General features: G+C 37.3%; 1 protein-coding gene and 1 pseudogene across 1 annotated transcript in view; one reads left to right on the forward strand and one right to left on the reverse strand.

The window, feature by feature from the left end:
* TTC29 (tetratricopeptide repeat domain 29) overlaps nt 1-13878 on the forward strand; it is a 240110-nt gene that overhangs the window by 201634 nt on the left and 24598 nt on the right. The gene's annotated exons all lie outside the window — the stretch shown is intronic.
* Nucleotides 2100-3132, reverse strand: LOC114225569 (dnaJ homolog subfamily A member 1 pseudogene; annotated as a pseudogene).

The raw sequence follows: 13878 nt of genomic DNA on the forward strand, positions 1-13878 counted from the left end.
TCTCTTGTGATGTCAGCCTGAGAAGTTGGCTAATGCTCTTGCTGAAACAAAGTCCTAGCTGAGGAATTTATTTTGCGTTGTGTTTGTATTATCTTTGTTTGTTTTATATTTTCATTAAAATCTCTTCTTTCAGAAAATGGTATCATTAAAGCATCTTGTATGTATGTAGCCTAGTCTAATCTAGACTTTTACTTTAATCTGGCACACAGATAAACTGTTTTATTTTTTATTTAAATTCAATTAGCCAACATATAGTACATCATTAGTTTCAGATGCAGTGTTCAATAATTTATCAGTTGCATATAACACCCAGTGTTCGTCACATCATGTGTTCTCCTTAATGCCCGTCACCCTGGGAAAATTGGACAGCCACATATAGAAGAGTGAAACTGAACCATTTTCTTACACCATAAACTGTTTTATTTTAAAAGAGGAAGATCAGGGAGGAAAGGAAAAGAAAAGAAAAAGAGGGAGGGAGGGAGGAAGGAAGGTTAGTTCAAACTGGTGTGTGTAAACAAAATTGTTTTTCAGTGTTTCAAAGTATTTTTTATTTATAATTATTAGGTATATCTGCTTAACAAACTGATCTATATACCATTCCGACTGTAAAGGAGGTATCTCTTTGAAAATAGGATCCTCATGTGCCCCCTCTAAAAGTTCTTCAGTGGCCCCCAACAGTACACTTTCTCTTGCTATTCTAGAAGTGCCACAAATTCTTGTACTTGGGCTATAGCAGAGTCTAGTGTCACAAAATACATACTTGGTTATAACTTAGAAGTCAAACCTTGACCACCCAAGAGCAACATGTCCAGTTATACCCTTAAGCAAAAGGGCCACCCCAGAACCCCCTTGGGGTTTCCCAAATCCAGAAAGGCCAGGTAGATGGATGAAAAAGCCCTGATTTCTTGGCATTTTCCAAAACAAATATGAGGCACAATGTTTTTTCACTAGTAAAATAGGAATAACTATTCAGTACAGGCTGGATGCTCAGATACCCCAAGCGGAGTCTGGACAAGACAGAGGTGGGTAAAGAAGACTCTGTAGAGTAGGGATTCACTCAGCAAATGGAATGGTGATGAAAAGTGCCACTTCTGGAATCAGATAACCTAGGTTCAAATCATGGCCTCATCATTTACCAGTTGTGTCACTTAGGCTCTTTGGCCCTCTGCATATTATTCCAGTAAATTAAATGTGGCAATGCATATGAACCCACTAGTTTTCCGGAATGCTGATACCATTGTTAGAGGTCCCTGGGCCTCCTACCACAATCCGGTAAAATCTAAAATCAAGATATGCGGTGCCATGAACAACGAAGGAGAGTCACCCCATTTAGAGAAGTCTTCACAGAGTTGAAGTTTTGAGTTGTGTTGAATGTCGATTAGGAATTCATCCAATAGCTGGAAGGAAAGGATGACCCAGGAAGGGTCAAGTCTTGTGAGAAACCATGTCATGTTTAAGGTATTGTGGTTTGAAGAGGTCTCTAGAACATTTTAGGGATAGCTGCAACTTATTGGGAATGTACACATGGGACGCTGGTGGCAGTAGAGAGGATGGACTGGAGACTAAGAGAGACCAGAAGCAAGGAGCCCAGTTCAGAGGCTATTGCGATCAGAGGGCATGGATAAAAAGGGATAAATAAAGTAACCAGAAAACTCTTCAATTCTTTTTTTTTTTTCCAGAGCTTTTATATTTGAGTTTATTCTTCATTTAAAACACTACTATAGTTGAATATTAAAACAAAAACAATAGCAAGTAGTGAGCTATGATTATAGTCCTTCACTCATTCACTACTGCATATAAAATGCCAGCAGTGTTTTTCACTGGCCCCATTAAGAGGTCTGACACTGAACACCACCCCTGGGATGATGTTCATCATCCTCATAGGCTTCCCCATTGTAATGGCGCCGTCTTTCCTGATTTGGATCAAAGTCCACCAGTTCTACCTGGTCCATTTCATCAGTCTCTTCTACTTCCTTCCTCTCAGGTAGGAGTTTTTCCATCAAAGAAAGTTTATCAGGAGAGAGAAAGCCATTCTCAGGAAAGTTTACCTTAAATTCAATGATAAGGTGACCCTTCTCATATGGTCTACGATAAATTGGCATGCCTTCATTTAGCACACACTTGATATCTCCATGCTTGACAATTTGACCTGGGTGAGAGGTGATGACGATGGTTCAGTTGTCAAGAGTAGATATTGGCTTTTGAAAGCCACACAGTGCTTCAACCAGCTGTATGTCCATACACATGAAGAGGTCTTCTCCTCGCCAAGTAAAAACAGCGTGGTCCTTCTGATCTAAAACAATGATAATATCTCCTGGTTCCAGTCCTGGTTCTTGGTCTCCTTCACCATGGAATGTTATCTTCTGGCCGTCCTTCATGCCTTTGTCAATATGAACTTCTAGAATCTTCTTCTTTCGAACTATCTTCCTCCCATTGCAGCTTTTACATCTGTCTTTGGGACTGATCCGTTCCCCATGGCCCTGGCACTCCATGCACACAGACTGAATTTGCTGAACCATTCCAGGTCCTATCTGATGAATCCTTATTTGCTTTCCAGTACCTCGGCAATTGGGACAACATTCGACTGCTCCTTTCTTACCACCTCGGCCTTCACATTTATCGCAAATCACATTCTTTTGCAGAGCTAGTTTTCGTGTTGCACCATTATATAAATCTTCTAAGGTTACTGAGAGCTGATGTACAACATTTTTACCTCTCCTTTCTCTCTGCATCCTTCCTCCTCCTCCAAAAAACATATCAAAGATGTCCATGGGGGAGCCAAAACCACCACCAGCTCCACCTTCTTTAATTGCCTGTTCTCCTCCTTTGTCATATAATTCCCTTTTCTTTGCATCAGAGAGTACTTCCTAAGCTTGAGAAATCTGTTTAAACTTCTCTCCTTCATTTGGATTCTTATCAGGGTGGTACTTCAAGGCCAGTTTCCTGTAGGCCTTTTTCAATTCCTCTTGGGTGGCATTGGGTTTGACCCCCAAAACATCATAGTAAGTGGTTTCTTTCACCATTTTCTACAGCCGGTGAGAGGGCCGAGGCCGGTGTGGGGGAGCGGGAAGGGGCGCGTTGCTGGGCGCAGCTCGGGCAGCCGCCGCTGCTCCGCGTCTCACCGAGCGTTCTGGAAAGTTCCCAAACTCTTCAATTCTTATTTCAATATTAAAAAAATGAACTTCTGTGTAGTCCTGAAAAAGTTTCACACCCTCTATCTAAAATAATGTTATGTGTCATGTGTTTGTGCTAACATGGCCTCTTTATCAATATGTCAAACCACAGGTTCTTTCACTTGAGGGCAGGTAAGGCTCATGGCACTGAGTGGCTTTTCTGTGCCAGAAGGATCAATTTATACTTAAAATCTGGGATCATTAAGACATAGGATGATTTAATATATCGTTTAAATTTTCTCTAATGAATTTTAAGCCTAGTTCTTTGAACACTATTATCAGTAAACATGAAGACTTGGTGTCTATATAATATTTATTCATTCAAATATAGTCTTTCATTAAATTTATGTTTCTGCTAGCTCTGAGCTTGGACAATGGTAGGCAAAACAGACCCAACATAATTAAAGATTCTTATTCAGCTCACTCTCAGGCTTCTGTATCCTATGGTAATAAACCAATTCCTTTAGCTCCTTCAAACATCCTCGTTGTTACTCTTGAGCTACAATAAAAGCATGGCTGCTATACACAAGGACATGTTTCCTCCAGGCCACCATCATTTTCCCTATTGGGTTCATTTAGGATAAGCTAGATTGTAGCAACAAAAAGATGCAAACATGCAGTGGACCCACACAACAGAAATTTAGCCTCTGTTTATTTAACAGGACAAAGAGGTTCCAGGTCAGCATGTGGAGACTCTGCTCTTCATGACCATTCAAAAACACCAAATCCGGGGCGCCTGGGTGGCTCAGATGGTTAAGCGTCTGCCTTCGGCTCAGGTCATGATCCCAGGGTCCTGGGATCGAGTCCCGCATCGGACTCTCTGCTCCTTGGGAGCCTGCTTCTCCCTCTGCTTCTCTCTCTCTCTCTCTGTCTCTCATGAATAAATAAATAAAATCTTTAAAAAAAAAAAAAAAACACCAAATCCTTCCATTTTGCAGCTCCATCATCCCCTAGAACCCATCATTGTTTGTACCCAACCAGTTGAGATGGAAAGCTCTTGAGAGGCTTTGTATGGGACCAGGTCTAGAAGAGGCACACTTCACTTCTTTTCATATTCTTTTGGATGTAACCTAGTCCCAGCTATACCTAACTGCAAAGGAATGTTGAGAGATGTAGTCTAGCAGTGTGCCCAAATGGGGAGAGACAAATTTAGTGACTAGCTAGCAGTTTCCAACACCACTACCTATGACTACCACCTGTACAACAGGAAAAGAGTACAAAGGTACAATGTATTTATTAGTCAAAAGTGGGAATTTTATGGAAAAATATGAATACAAACTGCTCTTCATTCTAATACTGGAAACAGCCTACACAGATTTTTAAAATATGTTAGAATCAATTACTCCCCACTCCAAATGTCTGAGCAAACTACAATAGTCTTTTTCTGAGCAGTGCTAGAAAATCATTCAATAAATACTTACTGAGTGCTTATTCTTTTTTTTTTTATTTTTATTTTTTTTTAAAGATTTTATTTATTTATTCATGAGAGACAGAGAGAAAGAGAGAGAGAGGCAGAGGGAGAAGCAGGCTCCCGAGGAGCAGGGAGCCTGACGCGGGACCCGATCCCAGGACCCTGGGATCATGACCTGAGCCGAAGGCAGATGCTTAACCATCTGAGCCACCCAGGCGCCCCTGAGTGCTTATTCTATGAAAAACCCTGTGCTAGAATTTGAGTTGGGGGATGGAGGATACAAATTTGAATCTTAAGTTCAAGGATTTTACAGTCATAATTTGGAAGAAAATAATGCACACAAATAACCAGAATATAAGGTAGAACATAATATGTGTTATAGAAGAAAGTACTACAGGAGTTCCAAAAGACAGAAAGATAACTTTAAATTGGAAGCATAAGGAATGACTTCATGATGGATAGGGCATGTGAACAGGGCCTTGAAGGTTACATTGTCCTACATAGATCAACAGAAGAAACAACATAAGCAAAGACATCAAAACAGGAAAACAAGAGGTGTGTATGAGGATTAGGGAGTTATACATTATCAAAATGAATATTGCATTAAGCTTTTTAAACTACAGAAATAAATGTTATTCTAAATATGGATTGATAAAACAAATACAAATAGCATCAGAGGAACTGCAGAGCTCCAAATGCTTTATTTAATAACATTAAATCTTGAAAGCATAGGATTCCCAGGGGTGATACACTCCTATATCAAAACATACCACAGTCATTCAGCCAAACAGCAAAACAAAGGCTCATTGGGTGTGCCTACCATGTGCAAGGTAAAAAGTTGAGAAAGGCCATTGTCTGGATTTCAACAAATAACACTGAGATTATTCTTTACTAATAAAACTCCATTATCGAGTTAAAGTTCATAGTCTAAAATTTCCCTTCGTGGCTTCTCCCAGTATCTGGGATTCCTACTGAAGTCAAACCTTAAAATTTACTTATTATTTCTGTCCTCGGTAAACACAGAAAGTCATCTTCTATAACACTCAATAAATCCTACCCTTCTTGTTGAGTAGTCCACCTTTTTCAAATTTTCTCAGAATCTTCATCCTCTAATATGAATGAACAGCTTATATAATCTAGTTATCCAGCTGATGTAATAAGCTTTAAATATTATTGGAAATGGACATTTATTTTCCTTAAATCTCGAAAAGTGAAAGTTACATGTTTGTGTTTTCTAAAGCATTTCAAAACAAAAATTTGTAGCTAAAATTGTGTTCAAAATTATTAATTTTGAAGAAATACAATAATCAATAATAGAGAAATCAAAGAAAAATATCATTAATTGACCAATCATTTCACTTAAAGAGACACTGGGATTTAAAAGGTTATAGCTTTCCTTTGGCCAAAAGTCTAACATTTCTTCTCAGTTATCTAATATTTCCATTTTTAGAAAGGAAGACTTTCTAAAGGAATATTAAGATATTCTCTTGTGAATATTCATACCTGGTTTTTTAAAACTATCTCACTGATATGGTAAAAAAGAGACTCCAGGGATCTCCCAGACAGAAGTAAATGTCTAGGTCCACTGAAAAGATATAGTATTATGTTCCCATGCTAATAACAGCCTGGCTTACTCCAGTATTTATCTGAAAATCATTTAATAGTTTTATTTCCTCAAGCTCTTATTTGAGGTGTTGAGAAACCCACTCAGGAAGAGATTTTTGGTAGGCATTTGCCACTCTTAAGATGAAAGCCAGTTGATTTTAAACAATAAGTCACCCATTTCTATAGCTAGATAACACTATCATAAAGTAGGATAAGGACGTAAATTCTCTTTAAATAATAGGTCTAACAATATTTTTAAATATGCATCCTAAAGTCTATTAAGTATCAATCTATTATTTTTTTCAAGGAAAACAAGTTTGAAAATAGGTCTGTGAGTGCCATTATTTCACATAACCTCATGAATTTTTACAGTTGTGATATATATCATACTTACAAAGGTATATAAAACATAGGTATAATATTTCATCCAAACATTCATGTGTCGGTCAAAATATAATGCTAAATTCCATAGTATTTAAAATCCATGCTAAATTAGAATGTTTGGAATTTACTGTAAATTATTAGAATAAATCATTATCAGTTCATATATGTTTAATTTGCTTATTGGAAAATTAATTATTGACTAAAAACTGTAAGCATTATAAAGATCTTTAAGTTAGAATTTAAGTTAGAACACATGAGTGTTTTGAAGGACAGTGAGAGAGAATTCTGTCTTTATGGATGGAATCATGGAGGGGTTAAACTTAAAGGATAAGCCGGATTCTTCGGCCAGGGGAATAGAAGAAAAAGTCTAGATTAGTGGAACAGAATGAACAAGGGACAGAATGAAAAAAAACTCAAAAATTCTGTGGAAAATGGCAAAATAGTGGTTTTTTATAGTTTTGCCAATATCAAAATAGTTTACTAGAGAATACTGATTTTGTGGGAGGAAAGAGTGGGAAATGAAGGTGAGCTGCATTAAGGCGGACAGCCCTGAAAAGTTTGGGCTTGTATTTTAGTCATTGGGAGGCTCTCAAGGTTTTTATGTAAAAAGTCAAATGCTAAAAGCAGCCCTTTAATAAGATTAATCTTGGAGCAGAATATAAGATGGATATTGAAGAAGAGAAAGTAAGAAGCCTGGGAGACCAGTTAAAAGGCTGCTATAGTAAGTCAGGTAATAAAGGCTAAATTAAGGTAAAAGCCTTGAGAACAGAAAGGAATGGTTAATAAAAATCCTAATATTAAGATATTTTAACTTACACTTTTCTTCTTGATAGATGAATCACAATTGGTAATGTTGATGATAACAACATTGACCATTTCAGACATTTAGTTAGGTGCTAAGGCTACAAAGACAAACCATGGATCCTCTTTCCCAATAATGTGATATAATAAAAACAAATAATAGCAATATTTCAATCCTTAATATATAAAAAACATTCACAGTTGAGTTCTATCAGACTTTTAAGGAATAGATAATGCCAGTGGTGTTTACACTTTTCAAGATTATGGGGGGAAAAAAGGAAGGATCCAATTGTTTTTATGAAACTAATACAAATTTTAATACGAAAATTTGACTCAGCACTACAAAAGAATTATAGACCAATCTCACAAACAATGATACAAAATTTTGAATAAATAGAATCAAGTAGACTATTTAAAACAATAACACACCATGGCCAATTGAGGTTTGTAACAGGAGTGTAAAGACACTCCAACATTAGCTAATCTATTGATACAACTCACTGCAATTGGACTAAGTCTATCTTTCCACTGCAAGAGTTAAGATGAACCTCAGATTCCTCCTACTCCGCTAGAGATCCAGGTGTTCTGGAACACGTCACTTCACCTCTGCCTCCACATCAAAATTGGCAGGCATAAAGAGGGCACCTCAATTTCTGTGAGCTCCAGGCAGAACCCCTACCCTTGCTTCAGCTCATCGTTCCCAGCTTTGCCCCCACTATCTGCCTGAGGCTCTCAAGAGTAATCTCACTAACTCTGTAACTGTCTTCAGCAGTAATGACAAAAATCCCTGATCTCCCAAGACTTTCATATCCATAGGTTTTCTACATACCTTTTTTCCAGTCTCATCTCTCAACCCTCTTCAACTACTGAAATCCTTCAGGAAGCCCTCAGAAATACACGGTTAGAAAAGCAACATCCTCCACTTTTCTCCCAACATTCCCTTTGCTGCCTCGTGCAAACCCAAACCTGGCTGTCCCCCAAGGACACTGCTTTCTCTGCAGTGCTCTCAAGCAATGGCAGTTTTCTCACCCATACCCTGGGGGCCATTGAGCCTACAAAATGACAAATAGCCTTGGCCATATTGCCCCTTCTTGCTGGCTAAAACCCTACCTATAAATCTCAAGTAATGAAACTGTACTCTTCAACCTCTTCTCATTTGCGGTTGTCTATCTCCATGTCTCCCCTCTCATCCCTTGAAGCTTTTAGCTCCTGGTTCATTGTCTATCCATCCCTATGCCTGTTCATTTTTGGTAATTTCAATATCTACGTACTGATCCCTCCAACGTTTTCCTCTCTCACCTTCTAGGCCTTTTCTCTTTCAATGGCCTTGTCTTCCATCTTATCTTACCCTCTTAACCTAGACCTGCCAATAGCAATAACTGCACTACCCTTCACAAATTCAGTTTCAAGCTTCCCCTGATCTCCTGGCCCTCCAGTTTGCTTCATATAATAGACAGGCTTCTAACAAGAACCATATCATCCTTAGATCCTACCACCTTTTCATTTTCCTTCCGTTCCTTCCTGTCCATCCTTCTGTCTAGTGTTGCCAAATTCCCAGCACACATTAATTGTTGGGACTTAAGAATGAGAAACAAAATTTCTAGGAATTCCCCAAATCATAACTTATTCTTAAAATACTTCCACAGTCTTCATACTCTTGACTTATTGTTGATAAATTAAGAAGTCTCTAATCTGGGGCACCCGGGTGGCTCAGTTGGTTAAGCGTCTGTCCCACTCTTCATTTCAGCCTAGGTCATGGCCTCCGGGTCATGAGATCAGGCCCCGCATCGGGCTCCACATTCAGTGCGGAGTCTGCTTGAGATTCTCTCTCTCCCTCTCTCTCTGTCCCTCCCCCTGCTTGCACTTTCTAAATAAATATATGAATACATAAATAAAATCTTAAAAAAAGCAGTCTATAATCTAAAAAATACAGGTATCTAAAGAAATATTGGGTTGAGTAAAATTTACAAAGAACTACTGCCTATAGTGAATATTCAAACACCAGAAAATGCAACCAAACATTACAGGGTAAGTATTCAAATAACATAACATTCCAATCTCCTTGCAGTTTAATAGAGCTACTCAGAATCACATATCAAAAATACGAATTTAAGGATTTTTTTTGTTTCAAAACCTTATTTCTTGGAATACCACTCACAGAATTTGTGTAAAGTATACTACTCAGGTAAGCTGAATAACATTTATTTCATTTGCAAAAACAACTCACCATCAGTAGCGGACAGTGCCACACATACTTATAAGATGGCAATAACTAAAAGCAAGATGGACCAGATCATGACTATTTCTCTCTTACATGTTCGCTTTAAGTTTCCAGGAATGTCAACTTTAACTTTGATCCAAGTGTCAGCATTTCCTATGCTTGCTTTCAACTTGGTGCTAGTGGAGTCCTTAAAAAAAAAAAAAAAAAGTAACATCTTTATATTGTTAAGCTTTAATTCTCACCAGGGAATTATAATACTTTTATCTGTTTTCCCAACTCATCTCTTATAATGCTATTCAGTATTCAGTAAAACATACAAATTCCCTGAAATATTCCAGGAAGAAATTGCTGCACGAAACCACTCTGTCTATAGCAGCTTAAAGTCTGTGGCTCATCACTTGCCCCTCTTTCTTCTTCATACTTGCCTGGTAAAACCAAAACCATAACACTCACTCAATTCAACTAAATGTCTACTTCCTGTTTGCATTCATACAACTGAATATTGCTTCAAAAACATACAGCCAAGGTGACTGATACCATTTTAAGTGATCATGGTCACTAACCTGAAGTGGGTCCTTGATGCTAACCCCAATCCCTGCATCCCCATTGTTTATTCTCCCTTCACTTCTCCCAGCCAACTATTTCATATTTTGTCCCCTTTACTCAAAACTTCAACACTTCCTCCCCCATCTTCACTCTCAATTGATGACCTCCTTCCTATTTCACCAAAAATCAAAAGAGAACTTCAATAAAGTATCATCCCAACATCCATCCACCCACCTACATATCTGCTCAATATATATTGTCTCCTGTTACTAAAGACTGACTGTCTCTCCACCTGTAAAATATAGCTCATCCATTTTCATGTTATTAAAGCCATTACCTCCAGCAATTCTCCCCCTTATCCCTCTGCATCAAATGGTCTATAGGTCATTCTTATCAGCATATAGTTTATGCTGTAATTTCTCTTATCTTCAAAAAATTCATTTTGACCTCACAATCCCCACCATTTACTGTCCCATTTTTCTGCTCCACGCCATAGTGACACTCTTTATAATAATCATCTATATTAGCTCTTTCCAATTACTCCCTTCCCATTCTCTCCTGAACTCACTCACATCAGGTTTCTAGTCCCATCTTCTACTAAGATTGCTCTTCTCAAACTCACCAATGACTTTCACATTCCAAGTCCAATAGTAATTTCCCCATCCTCCTCTTTTTATTTGACCTCTCAGCAACACTGAACAAAGTTGATCACTGTCTTCTCCTTTAAGTATTAGTTTCAGTTGCCTTACCATACTGGCTTCTCCTTTGTCACTAGCTGCTCCTTCTCGATCTCCTTTGCTGGTTCCATTTAATCCTCCTGATATTTAAATGTTATAGTGAGCCATGGCCCAAGCTTCAGTTTCTTCTCTCTCCTATTCGTACTCATTCTTTTATTAACCTCAACCAATTTCATGGCCTTAAATATCACCTATTCACTAATGATTCTCAAATTTGTATATACAGCCTGGAGCTCTCTCCTGAATTCTAGACTTGTATACACAAATTCCTACGTGACATCTTCACTTGGATATCTAATAGACATCTCAGACTTAGGTGTCCAGAATCATATTCTCATCACTCATCTCAAATGGACCCAAATGGAACTCCCCCAGGCTTTCATGTCTCAATTAATGGTTGCTTCACCCTTGCATTTGCACAAATTTAAAAGCTGAGTGTCATCCCTAATCTCTTCACACACCACATCAAATCTGCCAACAAATCTTGTCAGCTAGTCCTTGAAAATATATACAGTATCATGGAACTTCTTATTGTCTCCACTACCACCAGCATGGTGCAAGCCACTGCATAGTTTACTTGGACTGTTTAAATAGCTTCCCATATCATCTATTTTCAATTACATTCCCATATAGTCAGAGTAATTCTTTTAAAATACAAGTTAGAGTATGTCACTTCTCTGCTTGAGATTTCCTTCCAAATGATTTCCCATCTCACATGGAGTATAAGCTAACACAGTCACAATGGGCTTGAGACCCTGCATGACTTGGCCCTCTATTACCTCTCTGGTAGTCATTCCTACTATCCTCCCCTCGACCTTGCTTACACTCTTCTTCCCACACAGGTCTTCTTTCTGTTCCTGGAACATACTAGACATGCTTCCACCTCAGAACCTTTGTACTTGCTGTTCCTTTTGCCTGTGTTCTTCCAGATAGTCCCTGGCTTACTTCCTTTGGAATTTTCTCCAAATATCAGACTTTTTAAAGTTGCAAACCAGCTCCCATACATATATATGCATTCCATATATATATATACCCTTTCCTCCATAACATATATTATCTGGAATACCATGTTTTACTTTTTTAATACTGTCTGTCTAACCACTAGAATTATATGCGCCACAAGAACAAGATTCTTTGTTTTCTTTCCCCAGTGTTGTATCCCCAAAGCTTAGAACATAGACACATTATAGGCACTCAACAAGTATTTGTTGAATGAATGAACAATTAAAAAGAGAAAGATCACATGATTATCTCAGTGGATGCTCATAATACATCTAATAAAATTCATGATTTATGCTAGGAATAATTCTATTAAAGACAATAAGAAAACAAAGAGTCCCATGATCACTGCTATCATTTAACATTATTATAAAGAAAGAAGATATATAAGAACTGGATAAGGATGAGAAGAGTGTATGCTTATTTACATAGATATAAATTGCTGAATTGAAAAATTAAGGAAAAGCAAATGAAAAACCTTATAATAAGAGACTTGGTATGATGGTTAGGTACAATATTAATATGTAAAATTCAGTAGTCTTCTAGCTTCTGCTTGAATGTAGAAAGCTGAAAAGAATGTCGTTCTCACCTTTACTGCAACAACAATAACAAAAAACTAGAAAACCTACAAAACAAAATTTTCTTGAACCCATAAGGGACCTAAGATCACAGGGCAACCAACCCAACTCTACAACCAAAAGAGAAAAAAGTGACAACATGACTTTATAAAAATAAAACATTTCTGCATAACAGAAATACCACAAACAAATTTAAAAAAATTTTTTAAATGAACTTGGGAAAAAATGTGCAAATGTCATAAAGGGCTCATCTCTTTTACATATAAAGATCTCATAAATCCATAGGCAAAAGGCCAATAACCTATTTTTTTATTTTAATGGGAAAAGGATATGGAAAATTTACTGAAAAGTAAATTTTAATGTGAGATGTGCTAAAATTTATTCATGATAAGAAAAATGTGAATTAAAACTATAAGAAGCAATTTTTCAGCTATCAAATTGGCAAGTTTGATAATGCAATATGTTGGTGAGCACGTGATGATATAGGATCTCCCACATATTACTAATGAAAGAATAGATACAACATCTAGGAAGAGTAGTTTGGCAATATAGAAATTTTAAATGCACAAAGCTTTGACCCAGTAATTCTATGTTTATCCAACAGATAGAAAAACAGTCATTCATTCATTCATTCATTACTCAACTATTTACTAAATAGCTCTATGATCTCTATGTGCTAAGCATTGTCAGAGGCACTAGATATACAGCAGCAAACAAAACAAAATCTCTGCCTTTATGAAGCTTACTCACTAGAGGGGAATCTAGACAGCTAAAAAAAAAAAACATATAACATGATATATATAGTATAATGTAATATAGGAAGTAGTAAAATGTGTCATATATAAATTTTACATAGAGATATATAGATATAGAATAGATATAGAAAAAGAGAGATGGAATGGAACAGTTTTACCTTAAGGAGAATGGAAAAGAAGACCTTTCAGAGGAGGTAACATTTTAGGAGAGACCTAGATGAAGTGAGGGAGTGAACCATAAGCATCTCTCAGGGGGACAACAATCTAGACTGAAGGAAAAGCTAATGAAAAAGCCTCACAAATGTTCAAGGGTTGATTTATAGCATTGTAATAATAAAAGATTGCAAACAACTTAAATGTCTGACAAGACGTTTAGTGACTAGTTAAATTGTGGTACATCCATATGTGGAATACTATTCCACTATTAATGAATGAGTCAACTCCATTGGTATTAAAAGAGAATAATCAAGAGAATGAGAAGACTAGTCACAGACTGGGAGAAAATATTTGCAAAAGACACTTTTGATAAAGGACTGCTATCAAACACATACAAAAAAAAATCTTAAAGGGGCGCCTGGGTGGCTCAGTCAGTTAAACATTTGCCTTCAGCTTAGGTCATGATCCCAGGGTCTTGGGATAGAGCCCCATGTCAGGCTCCTCAGGGAGCC

Source organism: Eumetopias jubatus, unplaced genomic scaffold (genome assembly GCF_037043125.1).
Source record: "Eumetopias jubatus isolate StellerSeaLion01/CBP00866 unplaced genomic scaffold, mEumJub1_p1.0 scaffold_2, whole genome shotgun sequence".
NCBI lineage: Eukaryota > Metazoa > Chordata > Mammalia > Carnivora > Otariidae > Eumetopias > Eumetopias jubatus.